Source organism: Lampetra planeri, chromosome 8, assembly GCF_965212315.1.
Source record: "Lampetra planeri chromosome 8, kcLamPlan1.2.h2, whole genome shotgun sequence".
Lineage (NCBI taxonomy): Eukaryota > Metazoa > Chordata > Hyperoartia > Petromyzontiformes > Petromyzontidae > Lampetra > Lampetra planeri.
Genome location: NC_136114.1, coordinates 9,631,172 through 9,645,508, shown reverse-complemented (window position 1 = coordinate 9,645,508; position 14,337 = coordinate 9,631,172). Strand labels below are relative to the sequence as shown.

The window sequence follows — 14,337 nt, the reverse complement described above, 5'->3', positions numbered from 1 at the left end:
CCCTAATCTCCACTGTACTGAACGAGTGTGCAGAATTAATGTAACAAAAAACTCCTACTCCCTAACATAAGAGCATAAAATACGATGAAGCTGATTTAACGTTAGAGCTGCAAAGAAAACTTAACGTGCATAATAGTGTAAACACTTCTAAAATGTTAAGTGTTTGTTCAATAAACACCACCACATACGTTTAATAATTACTCAATATCCTAGCATTAGGCAACCTTTACGAATGTTTTAATGTAAATAGATATTCATATATTACTGTATGTGGGTCAGAAGGTGCAAGTGATGCAAGTGGAAGGAGAGAGATCAAGAGGAAGGCAGAAGAAGAGGTGGGGGGGGGGGAAGGCGACGTGGTGTGATGGGACACGGTGGCCCAAGGAGCGGAAAGCGAGATGGCGCGGGACAGGGCAGCGTGGAGAAGGTTGGCAAGGACAGTGGACCCCACATCAGTGGGACAAACGCGTGGAATAAGATATACATATAGTCATAGCCTTTTCTTAAATACGGCATATACAATACAAAAAGTCTGAGATTCTGACAGAAAGACGAGCACAGTATTAATGGAGATATAGTTTACACAAGCACAGGCCGCCATTTTGTAAACAGATACACAGGAAAACTCCCCATCCATTGCGACCAATGTCCCGGATCCTATCATCCACAAATGTTACTCATAACCATGAATACATTGTGGATAATAGGAAGCCATCCGGCATTGACTTTTGGGAAAAGTCACAGATGACGGGCGGAAAATTAGGAGATAAGGGCCGCGAGTAACGGGAGTTTTTGCGAACCCTACTGCTCTCATGGATAACAGGAGTTACAGAAAGAGAATAACGGTAAACAGGAATTCTCCTGTCATATGGAACCAGGAGTGATCATGAATATGATCGTGATATGCCCATAATATTATGGCATTTAAATGCAGTTTGCAATTTTTACTGAGAAAGATATGAAAGTCGTATACAGGGTGTCTGTAAAGGTGTCATCCATTATTCAAGAATTACAATTACACAGCAGGTTGTGCTAGGTTGATAAAAAAAAATATGCATACATACACACTTGGTCATGTGAAGATTTTTGACGTGAATCTCGTTCCTCTGAACCTCCACGTGTCCGTCATAGTGTTCGCAATGCAAGTCGCATCAAGATTTAAGAAAGCGGTGGTCGCGGTCACACCTATAATCCTGCGCTGTGGAGGCTAGGATTGGTGAATCACACAAATGCTGTGAATCTCCCTTCTAGTGGACATCGAGGTGCCATACCCTGGTAAGAAGAAGGCGGTACAGAAAATGCGTAATCCATCCGTTCCATCGGTATGGGACAGAGAGCTGCCCTTGCGCACGTATGGGTTTTCTTTGGGTGCTTCGGTTTCTTCCTTCATGTAAACGCTTATTACTTGGCTGAGAGCATCTTCATATATGGGGAACCCCAGAGCTTGGGCAATTGTTGGCACCAGCCTTCGAAATTTGTCTGTCAATCCTCGTGCCTCTAAGTCATCCTCTCTCTTAGAGAGTGAGTGAATGGTATCATTATTATTTTAAATGATTCTGTGATTCACTGGTTAAGATCGAACTAAGCTTTTTTTATATTAAAAACGTATATATTAAAAAAACGTTATTTGCCAACGTTTTCATCAGATTAAACGACTGTTTAATGATAATTCTTCAATAACGCATGATACCTTTCTGGACACCCACTGTATTAGCATTTGAACGAACATTATTTTGAAGTCTGACACATCTGCAAATACAAACATAATGAAGTACACCTCACCGTCTTCAACTTAAAACGTCTTTCATGCATGCAAATAGCAGACTCTAAGAGCATATAAAGTACTCTTGAAAAAAGGTCTTCATATGCCCACGTGCTCCACACTGCAGTGAGGATTTTAATGAGGAATCGAAATGCCTTATGCCCCCTCAGAAACATTCTAAGTACACCCTCATGAGATGCAATGGAGTGACTGACAAATGAAAGTTTCGTGCCCGCGAGAACGACCACCATCGAGATGGGTTGATGAGACAAGCTCGTGTGCAGGAGCTATAGGGGGATTGTTGCATCGTGAGGCAATGAGGGATGGTGATGGCTTCAGGAGTCATGGACAGCTCTTGGCTGATAACGTCGACGATGATTGAGAACATGGACAGGTTATTGTTTCATGGAACACGTTCTTTAAACATCATTACTCAGGCTAACCCGTATACATCATGAGCGCCATTCATGAGCAAAAGATTTGTGTGTTTTTTTTTTACTTTTCCAACAAAATCCGCGAAGAGATGTGTCTGCCAATTGCCAGGAAAATGGGTAAGGTTGCCATTCCGCACTGAATGCAAATGCCAAAGGTGTCGTGACATCAGGACATCGTGACATAAATATCTACCGACGAAGCCAACCAATCAGGGTCTGATTCGTTTTTTCACAGAACCCCTGTCTGAGCGTCTTGTAAAGCCATAGCTGGCTTTGCAAAACCATCGCTGGCTTAGCAAGACACAAAAACAGAATTCGACGATAACACAGACGATTTGCTCCCGAGCAGAGGGCGAAGACTAAGTGGTGTGGGCTCCCGACAGAGGGAAAGGGAAGATCATGCAAGGAGTCAGAGCCACCTCGAGGGGCATCCACAAGGGTCCTGGATCTCGGAGAGAAGGAGAAAGATTGCGATTTCTTGAAAGGTTTACACCTGCGAGAGGTTCTAGATTTGAAGCTTTCCTGACTGCAAGGATTCATATTCTTAGTTCTTTCGGTAAAGTCACGTAGGTAAAAAATGAAATTAAAATAAATAAAAATAAATAAATAATCACGATGTTTCGGAGGCAACACAAGTCTCCGTCATCAGGTGGGACCGTCACAGCCAGATTTGCTGCATCAAGTGATCAAGTGATACAGCAAATCTGGCTGTGACGGTCCCACCTGATGACGGAGACTTGTGTTGCCTCCGAAACGTCGTGATTTTTATTTTATTTTTTTAATTTTAATTTCATTTTTTACCTACGTGACTTTACCGAAAGAACTAAGAGTATGGAACCTGCGAGAGGATCATTCGAGGGGGCTAAACCCCCAGAGTAAACGAGGTAGGAGGGGTTGGAGGAATGAGGACTCCGTGGCATCTGGGCCTCGACGAGAAGCATCGTCCCAGGGTCCTGGACTCCAGAGAGGTGCCGTCATTGTCGTCTTCTCCATCGTTGGTGACACCGTTTAAAATGTCCGTCAGTGCATATTCCTTTGATTTAGATGATACAAATAAACACGTTTCAGTAAATGTTCAACATATCGTTTTAAATGTGTACATTACAAAAATCAACTTTTTTATATTCTGCAAGGATCCATATCTAGTAAATATATCCCAAGGATTCAAATAAAAGTATATTCATCTGGGTATTGAAATATTCATGTGCAGTTGAACATGCTTTGGATTTATAAACTCTCCCATGCAGCGCATGAGTACAATATTTAAGCTCCATACTTCGGGCTGTGCGGAAACCTTCTCTTTAACCATTTCACTGGTCAAATCTGCTGGGTTTTTTTTTTACTGAAACTCTGAGCAGTGTCAAAACACATAACGCAGGTCAGCTACATTTGTCCCGCGTCTTTACACTTTGCAGTTGTAGAAGTGATATAGCAATGCCGTCTGGCTGCAACCACGGTGGATGTGGCCTGCACGTTCAAAGTGCCAAACTGTAGCAAGCCGCAAGGATTACCACTACAAACAGCCAGGATATCACAAAGCAAAGAGGTTAAAGTGGAAATGAGGGGCAATGTAAAGAAGAAATAAAAAAAAACTACGAAAAACAAAAACGTGCCCCGTGCTTATCACTGACTTGCAGGACTCTAATTTTACTGCATTACCGGTAAACCCCATGCAGTCATATACGCCACCTAAACAGTGACGATTAAATCAGCTTCTTTGCATTTTTGTGAGCAAGACCCCTTTATGTGCAGCTCACAGAGATAACATGTTCACGCATAGAGACAGCTGCAGGATAGAGAACCCCTCCTCCCCCTCCACGATTATCGTTACATACGGCACCAACAATGCATTTCTCTCGCAAACGGACCGCACGCACAGACCGCCGTGTCCGTGAAAAGTGCGGTCCGCACACAGCGTGTGCTTACCACTTAACGAGCGATAACAAAGTTGTTATTTAAAAAAAAAATTGGCTGTTTTAAAGAAGACGAAAACGCCGTGCCGATTGTGTGGCTGCCACACTGGGCAGCAGGAAGAATAAGCAGGTGGCGAAGCTCTTGTCCGTCTCTGCCATTTAGCCACTTTTACTGCCTCTCTGCCCCCCTAGGGGAGCCTCCATAAACTGCCTTCAGTCCACCAATAGCCGTGTCAGCAGTCGAAATATCGGCCATGTCGTTTGTCCTACTGAGTGCTCAAATGGCATCTGTAATGGCAATCGAGGCGTCAGCCCCTTGGCAGGTCCTGCAGAAAAGAATGAGAAATTTAAAGGGTCTCGAGTCCAGGCCATCTCATTACGATTTAAATCGCATCAATGTTTGTGAATATATTTTTTTCATGCGTGCCACAAAATGTTGCATTTTTTTTACTTTGCGTTTCTAAAACTTTCAAACCATTAGCTGAAAAAAAATTATTGGCCCTGCCTATAAGGCCTTCAACAAATTAAAGTGCAGTGTACCTTAACATAAGCCTAGTAAAGCAGCATGGTAAGATGAATATCAGCTAGCACATCACCTTTAGTGACTTCTCCAGACTTGTACAGTGTTTGTTTTTCATGGGTGTTTATTTTCATTGTATTCCATTGTGAAAATGTAACAATTGAGTGTGCTAAACCAAACTAGGATGGAGCGGTCGTGCAGTGGTTCTTGCAGTGCACCATGAACCCAGCGACTTGAGCTCAATTCCTGGACACGAATAACGTCAGTGGTATTGCGAGTGGTGTCAGAACTGGCCCTGGGAACCAAAATTCTCCATGAACCCACACTGACCAACATGGTAATGTACGGTCAAATAGCCCACATTCGAGAGGTCTACATCCACCAGTGGACTGGCAGTCAGTTGCAAAATATGTACAGTATTATTGACATCTGTCATGCCCTCTGCTGCCTATAACATAGCTCTGCAGCAGCCTATGACACCTGTGTTGCATGGTGGTTGCCAATCCCAGCCCAAATCTGCTTATCTTCTCATATCTGACGAGATCGGGCATATTCCCGGGTGATTCGGTCATAGGCAATAAAATCATGCGTGTGAAATGCTATTGTAGTTTTAATTTGTATCCATTGCATGTAATTCGTTCCCATGCCCCCAAGAAACCACTAGAGACACGACCATTCACCACAATATGAACACAAAATAAATTGAGTCTTCAATCGAATCAAACCCTGAATCATGACAATGAATTGAATTGCTGGAGGGTGAATCGTTACGCGTCCACTATCCAAGCCTTCAAATAGTTTATTGTGATTATTTTTGTGTTGCCTTATTTGTATCCCTGCTTGCCACGGGTTGCAGAAGCTAAAGTCCTGTCATTGGGCCAATTTAGCCTTTTTCAAATGGCCTTCAAATTCAGGAAGTCAGCGGCAAAGTGATTTTATTGCCGAAAAAGTGGGGTATTTGAAAAGCTAATACCGGTGGTGTTTCTTTACCCACCCCCTTGTCTGTGGGTCGCACGAGCTGAAACTCAAACAATGCGGCACTCTGTGCCTCCAGCCACGGCAGTGATAACATTCACATTTGTTCTGTACTTTAATCAAAACCAAGCTCCAGGGTCTGCTGGCTGACAATTATAGGCATTGTCTCGACTTGAAACACATGCCCGTGATTTTAATTAAGGGTGAATATACACATTTTTATTTCGTAACCAGAAAATTATCATTGATCTTAATCTAACAAAACCTTCATTTATGCAGCTGTTGCCATCCATCCTATTTCATGTGACGGGACTTAATTTTTATCTCCATCCTCACTCACGCTTAAAATTAGATTTCTATTTTTAAAATAAAAATGTCACATCCACCTACTGTAAGACATTAAGCTTTGACGGCGAGATAATTAGTACACACAGCTCTCTCAGCTTGTCCAGAAGGAGCGGTAAATACGGGCAATAAAGACGGCAAGAATATAACAGGCCTGAGATATTGTTTACGCACCGTGTAAAATTGGACAGGCATGTTAGCCTGCACGAGGATGTCATGGGTTCATTTGTCAGTAAATAAAAGTTGAATACTGTCTAGCTATCCTGTCAAGGACAATGAGAAAGACAAAGATCAATATTTCTGAACGAAATCTCTAACTTGACGACTTTATCAATCAAGAGAGACATATGAACATGTGAGTCATCACTCCGGGCTTCATTGGCGTCCTCTTAATTCGCCAACCATTTGACTAACCGCAGTGGAGCCATGGCGAAGTGGACAGCGTGCGGCGCCATGAACCCGGCCACCCGACTTCGATTCCAGGCCACGGATATAATATTAGTAGCAAGTAATATAAAAAACGGGCCCTGCCATACGCCAATCGATTAACCTGCACTGTCCATAATAGAGGTTTTTTGGGGTTAGATCGTGTAAATATATAAATGTGTCGTTAAAACCCGCCACCACCCGACACAGCCAACTAGTAAGGGTTGTCACGTAAACAGAACGTGGCCAATTCGTCACTAGTACATCACTAACCGGTGTGTTGGAGAGCCAAGCCACAACATTTACAAACTGAGTACGACGTTTCGCCAGTAATTACAGCCAGATTTGTGGAGAAGTCCACCTGTTTCGTTCCTTATATAGAGGCGTAGATGTGGTGACCACACTTCCGCGCTCTTGCGAAAAGTGGCGGGGGGGGATTAATGAGTCAATGTACATTATGCATTTGGATTATGCGAGCCCTTTGATCTTGTCTTTCCTGTCCAGTGACGAATTGGTATGTTCTGTTTACGTGACAACCCTTACTAGTTGGCTGTGTCGGGTCGTGGCGGGTTTGAACGACACATTTACATATTTACGCGATATAACCCCAAAAAAACTCTATTATGGATGATAGTGGTCGCGAAAGCCTCCGTGTTAAACTAACCTGAACTGTGTAAAGCCGTCTCGGGTGTGGACCAATCAACTTCAAGGACAGTGCATATTATTATCATTATCAGAGTTGTTTCTTTTTGTTTGCTTTTTTGACTACTTGTGTTGTGGTTATTGCAAACATGATGCCTTGAATAAAGGTGTCAGTTTTGTACCAGTTTAAATGGGTAAAAACCTACTACTATAACCTGCACTGACCCACGTGGTGAAGTATGGAGATTTAAAAAAAACCCATGGCTGACATGGCGTGGGGAGGCCTTCATCCATTGGTAGATTGAGAATGTATTTATTTTATTAATCATTGACAAATTGTTAATAAAGCTCATCATCTATCAAGGATGCATCGGCGCACGACACCGAGAAGCCCCAGGTATAAGGAGTTAAACACATTTCCATAATCCCCCTGTGTAGGAGCTCATTGCTTTGCGTAACTGCCCCCTTTTAACGCGCAGCCAATATTGGGCCTGCCCTGAGCGGACGGCGATGGACAGGTGATAAAGAGACGCTCTATCGGCAATCACGGCACAACTCAATTAGCCGGTGGCTCGCCAGGCGCGTCGTTACACGGGCAGGCGGGCAAGAGCGAACCCAAAACGCGATCCATTCTGTCGGCTCGGGCGGAGAGGTGAGTGAGAGAGCGGAGGGCTTTAAATACGGCTCCGTCCGGTGTCACAACCCCGGCAATTATCCACGAACCGTGCAGCATCGCCAATGTGCCGTAAGGACTCCTTTGTCACGACCGCGGTGGAATAAAAAACATTTTGGAACGAATCCAAAATGTTTTGTACCGGCGTGACAAAAAAGGCTGTCTGGGGTGTGTGCTGGCGTAAGAAATAAATAACTACGCCATTAACATTCATTATCGCCACCACCGCTTCGAAACTCATTCGGGGTTTATAAGACGGCACGAAAAAAAAAATCTTTAAAAGCACGACGAGACAGGCAATTGATTAGGATTCCCTTTGTGTGTGTGTGTGCATAGGAAAGGCGTTTTAAATACGCAAGACACGATCTCACAAGGAGCACTACAGTAAACCGCCCATTATGCGTCAGACACATATTCCAAAAAGAAACCACAGTGCACCGTATTATACGTCCTTTTGTTTGACCTCTGAAGGCAGCTTGCCTTTGCTGGCCACCACTTGCAGTCCTTACCCATAACACCATTGCACTGGGTCCCGATGATCTCATCTCGGCAGATAATGTGTCCCTTAGGCGAGCTGTTACATAACACCCCGTCGTGGCAGGGGGCTCGCGGATAGGTGAAGCCATCCGTGCTGAACTCTAGACAGCGAGACGAGTAGATCTTAGATCGCACGCTTGATGACACGTCGAGCCTCGGACCACGTGGCCGGCATCGGCTTCCGTGTGAGCCCTCTATCTCTCAGCCTCCACTTTGCTTGTGCTGAGCCTCTCAGATGGCCACTAAGTGCACCTCTTTGAGGAGGGCTCACATTAACGTCGCTGAGACGTGTTCACGTTGCGGCAAAATGGGACACTATGATGTAACGGTAGCTGGATACACTGACCCGGGAAATCGTGCGACAAGAGGAAACAAAAGAGGGCATGGCAAAACGATGCGCATTTCATCGTTCGATGTGTCTAAGGGTTTGCAGTGCGGGCAATTATTTTTGCATGGTGTCTGACGTTTCGGTTCCTGAAGAAACTCCCAGAACGTGGGAGGTGACATTTCACGCAAAGCTAATGCCCTCCTCGTGTTCCTCTAACAAGGCAGAACATGGCCATTCCTCGAGCAGCAGTACGTGGCTACGGTTGTATTTAATGCTTGGCATTATTAAGTGCGCGTTATTGCAATATTTTAGAGGGTGGAGGGCCCCTTTGCGCATCGTGTAGAATTTTAAGGAGGTGCGCTCGTTTTTAAAAGCTGCCGCCACATTTTAACGCACGTCATTACACTCGTGCCCATCTTCAAAACAATCCTACACGCGACTATCCACGCTGAGTGGAACATGTAATGTTGTGTGCTTGCGATAGCAAAGAAAAACTAAATGAGACGCTGCAATTACATAAATTTAATTAGCTGCTCTTATCCGTCTACGGTTCACAAGGGGTTATTTTTTTAATTATCCTGGTTAGACCAAAGACTCGCCACAATTAATATTTTGATACCGACACTGCATTAAAACAACCGTCGAAGTATTTACGGTTATTGGTTGAATGTTTCCCGTTGCTTCATTCGGCCTCCGCGTTGCAATAGGAAACACGTCGCGCCACAGGTGAGTGCAAACAAGCAATATCTTACCTGTATCCTGAGGGATTGCATTTCTGTGGGGGTTCACATCAGCCACAGCTCGCTGTGCATGCAAGGCAGGATATTGGAGGCTTATATCATGAGGGATAGGGGTTCCTTTGAGTTTGCAAAGAGGCTCCGTGCTGCTTTCAAAATGCAAAACAACTACAAACCTAGGTCGATTCGCTACATTGCTCTACATTAAAAAAAATTGCTTTTATTTTTAACTTTCATTAAATTTTATATTTAAATTTTATTTTTATTTTCTATCTACGTGACTTTACCGAAAGAACCGAGAATATGAATACGAATTAATAACGTTAAATATGTATACTAAGAGCAAATTCCATGTGCACACACACACACACCTCGACACAACAACAACCGTCATTCGCCACTAAGTTACGGTGACGTCACCACGGCGCTTGTGCCAGGCTAGGTGCACTTTGAGGCCACGTCAAGTGTCGAAGGCTCGCTGGCAGGAGGTCACGGGACAGACCCAGGTGCCACTGGTTGACTGACTGAGATGACCAGCAGGTGCACACCACCTGTGCCCCCCTCCCCTACTGTGCCACACACACACGTACAAAACAAACAAACAAATAACATGATTATAAATAAAACAGGAACTGATGATGCAGAATACACTTTGATAAAAAGTGACTGGAGATGGCTATATTTCTATATGTTTTAGATGTTAAAAAAACATCACTTGAGCAGAGCAGTCTGAACGCATTACACTCTTGTCACGAATGTGTAAGCTCTGCTGCCTGATTAATACACAAAATGTGTCACTCACTCAAAACTGCCCGAATAAAAAATATTGAAATACAACTGTGACCAAATCACCCAGAATGAGCCCAGATTTCATCAAAAGCTAAGCAGGATTTGAGGCAGGGTAGCATTAGGATGAGTTACCGCTGTGGACAAAACAGATATTGCAGGCTGCTGCTATGTTGTCAGCGGAGGTAAATACAGGAAAAAAGCAATTGTTGTATTGTACTATGCTCCAACGTCGATGCTCTCCCTGCCTTCACCAACCCGCATGGACCAGTGTGGTTACATTTGGTCAAATAACCCCTCGTGAAATACGTAGCACGTGGAGACCCATATCCAGCAGTGGATTGACAAAGGGAATACACATATACAGAATATAACTGTGGAGGTTGCAAAAGACAATGAACGTGATTGCTCAGTTAAACCTGACCTCTGCGGCAGCGAAGGTGTAACTTATCAAGTCAAGCCATGCCTCTCTTATCCAAACCTCAGTTTTCCACCAAAATCACAACCGACAGCGCTAATGTCGTCCCTGAATAAATCTGAATATATTGCGTCGGGCCAGATGGCGCCGCAAATTATCCCGACTGGACGATTCAAAGCTATCAAAATTAATCCAAATTAAAGTTAGCCTGCAACCGACACATGAAGATGCAAAACTAATTAGAGCAGAGCACCGTCCCCTAATGCAGATAATAACCTGCGGGAGAGGCGGGTGGCGGCTCACGAACCTGGAGCGTCGGCGCATCCTGGGCCAGCGAAATGAACGAGCAGCAAGCATCGCAGCTACGTGCCCTTTGGAGAAATGTAAATGTCATGTTTATAATATATTCTACCTGTGTACGTGTTCCTAACACCCCCCCCCCCCTCCCAACACAACGGTTGAGTAAATTTTAATATCCAGGCATACATATTCAATATATACGGCACCGTATTTTACACATATTTATATTTCATAAGGAGAATATTAAAATAATAATTATTCCCAAAAAAAGAGCTGCTGCTTCTGTAGGCAATGTGTGACATTCGTATCTTTAAAATGCGTTTGTTTTACATTTTGGATGGGTTTTGGTTGACTTGAACTGCTGCCGTGATGCAGCGGTCAGCAAGGTGGAACTCGCAATCCTCGGGTCTCTGGTTCGATCTTCGAGTGCGGCAGGCAAGTTTTGTAAATCCTCCTGCCTCTGTCCATCCAGCAATATAAATAGCGTATCAGTTGGCAGGTTGTGTTTCGTGGGATGAAGTTTGAGTCTTCTACTACGTCTGATCAGCGTGGAAGAGAAGGTCACAGGGCTTCTCTGCAGAGATATTCCTCAAGTGGAGGCCCATCTGTCAGCAGTAGCGTTAGCGGGCAATTGCAGAGCCGAGCTTCTAAAGCCAGCAGTTGCCTTTGTTTCCTCGAGTACTTCAAAGAGCTGAAGTGTCATTTTGAAGGTGGAGATGGAGGAAATTTCAGATGTGAACAAGGGAAACTTAATAATTAATACATTTGCTGTCACAGTCTGATCGTTAACCTAATTGAGCCAATAATTAAAATGGACAAAATATGTACGTATGAATGTTGAACTTCTTTCGCACCATACATAGCCAACCGTGCTCATCGGAGGTGCGGAGGTAGGTCAACAAACTTAACACGAAAAGCAGTTCTAAAGAAATGAGTTATCAATCTTCCTAATATCGGAAGGAAGAGCGCATCTGAAAGCGCTCGATGCAGTGACCGTCCTTGTTCGATAGCGAGCCAAAAGCCGCTTTGAGGATGACCGGAGTTCCCGCGGTGGCCTTTACCTCCTCCACGCTTGTCAATGCGGGTTGATAGGGGTGGTGGGGGGGGTGAATTTTACTCGCATTAGGAATCAAACTCAGGTCACTAAATTTATAGTGCGATGCGCTAGCCACTACTGATAGGAACGATTACACAAACTGATTTTTAAAAGTTCTACTCTAGATTACAAATGTACACAGTTCTGGGAGCCATGCTATATGCAATCCTTAATTTTCTGTGAAGGAGGGCCATTTCCCAAGAAATCCGATTATATATTTTTTCCTTTTTAAGGCATTGTTTTTTTATTTTAAAAAATGTATTCTTTTTTTGTTAATTGCGCTTAATGACCACTGCCAACCCAGCAACACCAAATAACCTCTTTAAAAAAACAGTCAAGAAATTGGACATGGAGGCTGCCCAAATGGAGAAATTAAAAATACAATTGCATTGATTCTCATGGGAAAAAACTCCCCCCACATTACCGGCGTACTCTCTGTCAGAAACTTGCACACGGGAAGTGATGACAGGCTGATACGATGCCAGTTGCACTTCAACATCGCGAACGAGAAGACAAAGCTAGCTAATTACAGGACAGAACAAAGACAGTTAAGATGAAATTTCGAATTCAGCAGTTGAGGGGAATTGTAAACTGCCTGTCCACGCCACCCAGGTCTCGGGGGTTATTTAACCATAATTCACTATGCTGGTATATTGAATATTATTGTAGTAGGAGAGCCGGTAAATTACAGGTTGCGTGAATATTCACATTGGTCACCTGTTCTCCCACCCGAGCTGGTTATAGCAGGAAAGAAATCTGAAAATGTAAAATCATGACAAAAAAGTAACACTCACAACATAGACCCCAAATTGACTGCTTGAAAGAGGGGCACTGCAAAATTACGTGACATGTTCACGAAGCTCGTAACAGGAAAAAATTGTGTGCTGCTCATTCTGCACTGCCTTTCAGTATGACCCAATAAATAATTCATAATCACAACGAGGACATTCCCTGGAAAATAATTGATGGGGGGTGGGTGGGTGGGGGATATAGATACAGTGCATTATTTTCCACAGAAAGTGCATGCTCTGGGCATTGAAGACGGACGTCGCTATTCCCCTGTCAATTCCCCAGAGAACATCCCCGTAATGAGGACGCGCTCGGAACGTGCCGTGCTCTGGGCAGAATTCGTTGACTTCTCCGCAAAAGAAGTCACATTGCTCAGCGCGCTGTGCGAACGAACAACTGCGCCGAGTACGTAGGCGATGTTTTCCCCAAAGGATGATGGAAAACGACGGCTCGGATTCACCTTTCGTCGTCATTTCGGAAGGTTGTGAAAACTGACACGAAACAAAATCACCTGGAGTGCCTCCAATCCCGTCAAGACCTCAGAAGCTAAGCACCGTGGAGGCTAAATAACGCATGGATAGGTGACCACCACGCACAACAACAAAAACTAGCCTGGCAGGTCGCCATTAACCATGTGGCTGGTTTACACGTGCGGTTATTCATTAACCCTGCCAGCCACCTACAGGCCCAACTCAGTCATCACATGCTGCTGTACACACATGCATTGATGCACTGCACAGCACATCAGGACTTTCACAGAGCCACACTTTACTCCCTTGCTGCACAAGGATATAATTAAAATAGTGATCCATTCCTAATGTGCCACACTTTGTGGGCAGCAAAGAGCATTGTTCGGTACCTCCACCACATATTTGAATCCACACTGACCAGGGTGGTGAAGTATGTTCAAACCATGTATGCATATATGGTGTGGACCAATCAGTTTAAAGAACAATGCATATACTACCAGAGCATGTGTTTTTTTGTTTGCATGTTCACCACAAGTATGTGTGGTTAATGCAGACAGGATTCCTTGCAAAAGGTTTATGTTTGGTGTTTTAACATCTTAACACCTTCTGAAGACGGTCACCTGAAGACGGTCGCTTGTTGTTGCGATCGAAACGTCGTGATCTATTATTTTTTCTACCTACGTGACTTTACCGAAAGAACCAAAGAGCATGGATTCCTGCAGTCACGAAAGCTTCAAATCAATCTTAACACCTGTTTTATTTCCAGAAAGGTTAAAACCTATTCTTATATGTATGTTTATATGTTGAACTTCTTTCACGCCGTACGTAGCCAACCGTGCGAATCGGAGGTGCGAGAAAGGACAACAAACTAAACACAATGGTGTGGGGGCAAGGCCGTAGCCATGGAATCAACATTGGGGGGGACCAAATCTTCCAGGGGGTCTGGGGGTCCCCCCCCTAGAAAAAGAAATATAAAATTGAAAACGAATTTGCTGCCTAAAATATTAAAAAATTCACTAACACATCGGATGGACTTTTTATGTATGTTTTACAATAATTTCTAATAGCGTATTGTATTACATTGTTCTGTTTTTTACCTTTTCTTGTTTCATTGTATGTAATGGCGGAGATTAGGGATTAATAAAGTACAACCATAACCACAATCATATTAACAGAAATTTATGTT

At 43.8% G+C, this 14,337-nt stretch overlaps 1 long non-coding RNA gene across 1 annotated transcript in view; it reads right to left on the bottom strand.

Annotated features, from left to right (window-relative positions):
• Positions 1–9,477, bottom strand: part of LOC144720479 (uncharacterized) — an 86,447-nt gene extending 76,970 nt beyond the window's left edge. The window contains exon 1 of the long non-coding RNA XR_013585765.1: positions 9,308–9,477. This is a non-coding gene — a long non-coding RNA (uncharacterized LOC144720479). The remainder of the gene's footprint in view (positions 1–9,307) is intronic.
• Between the last annotated feature and the right edge of the window lie 4,860 nt (positions 9,478–14,337).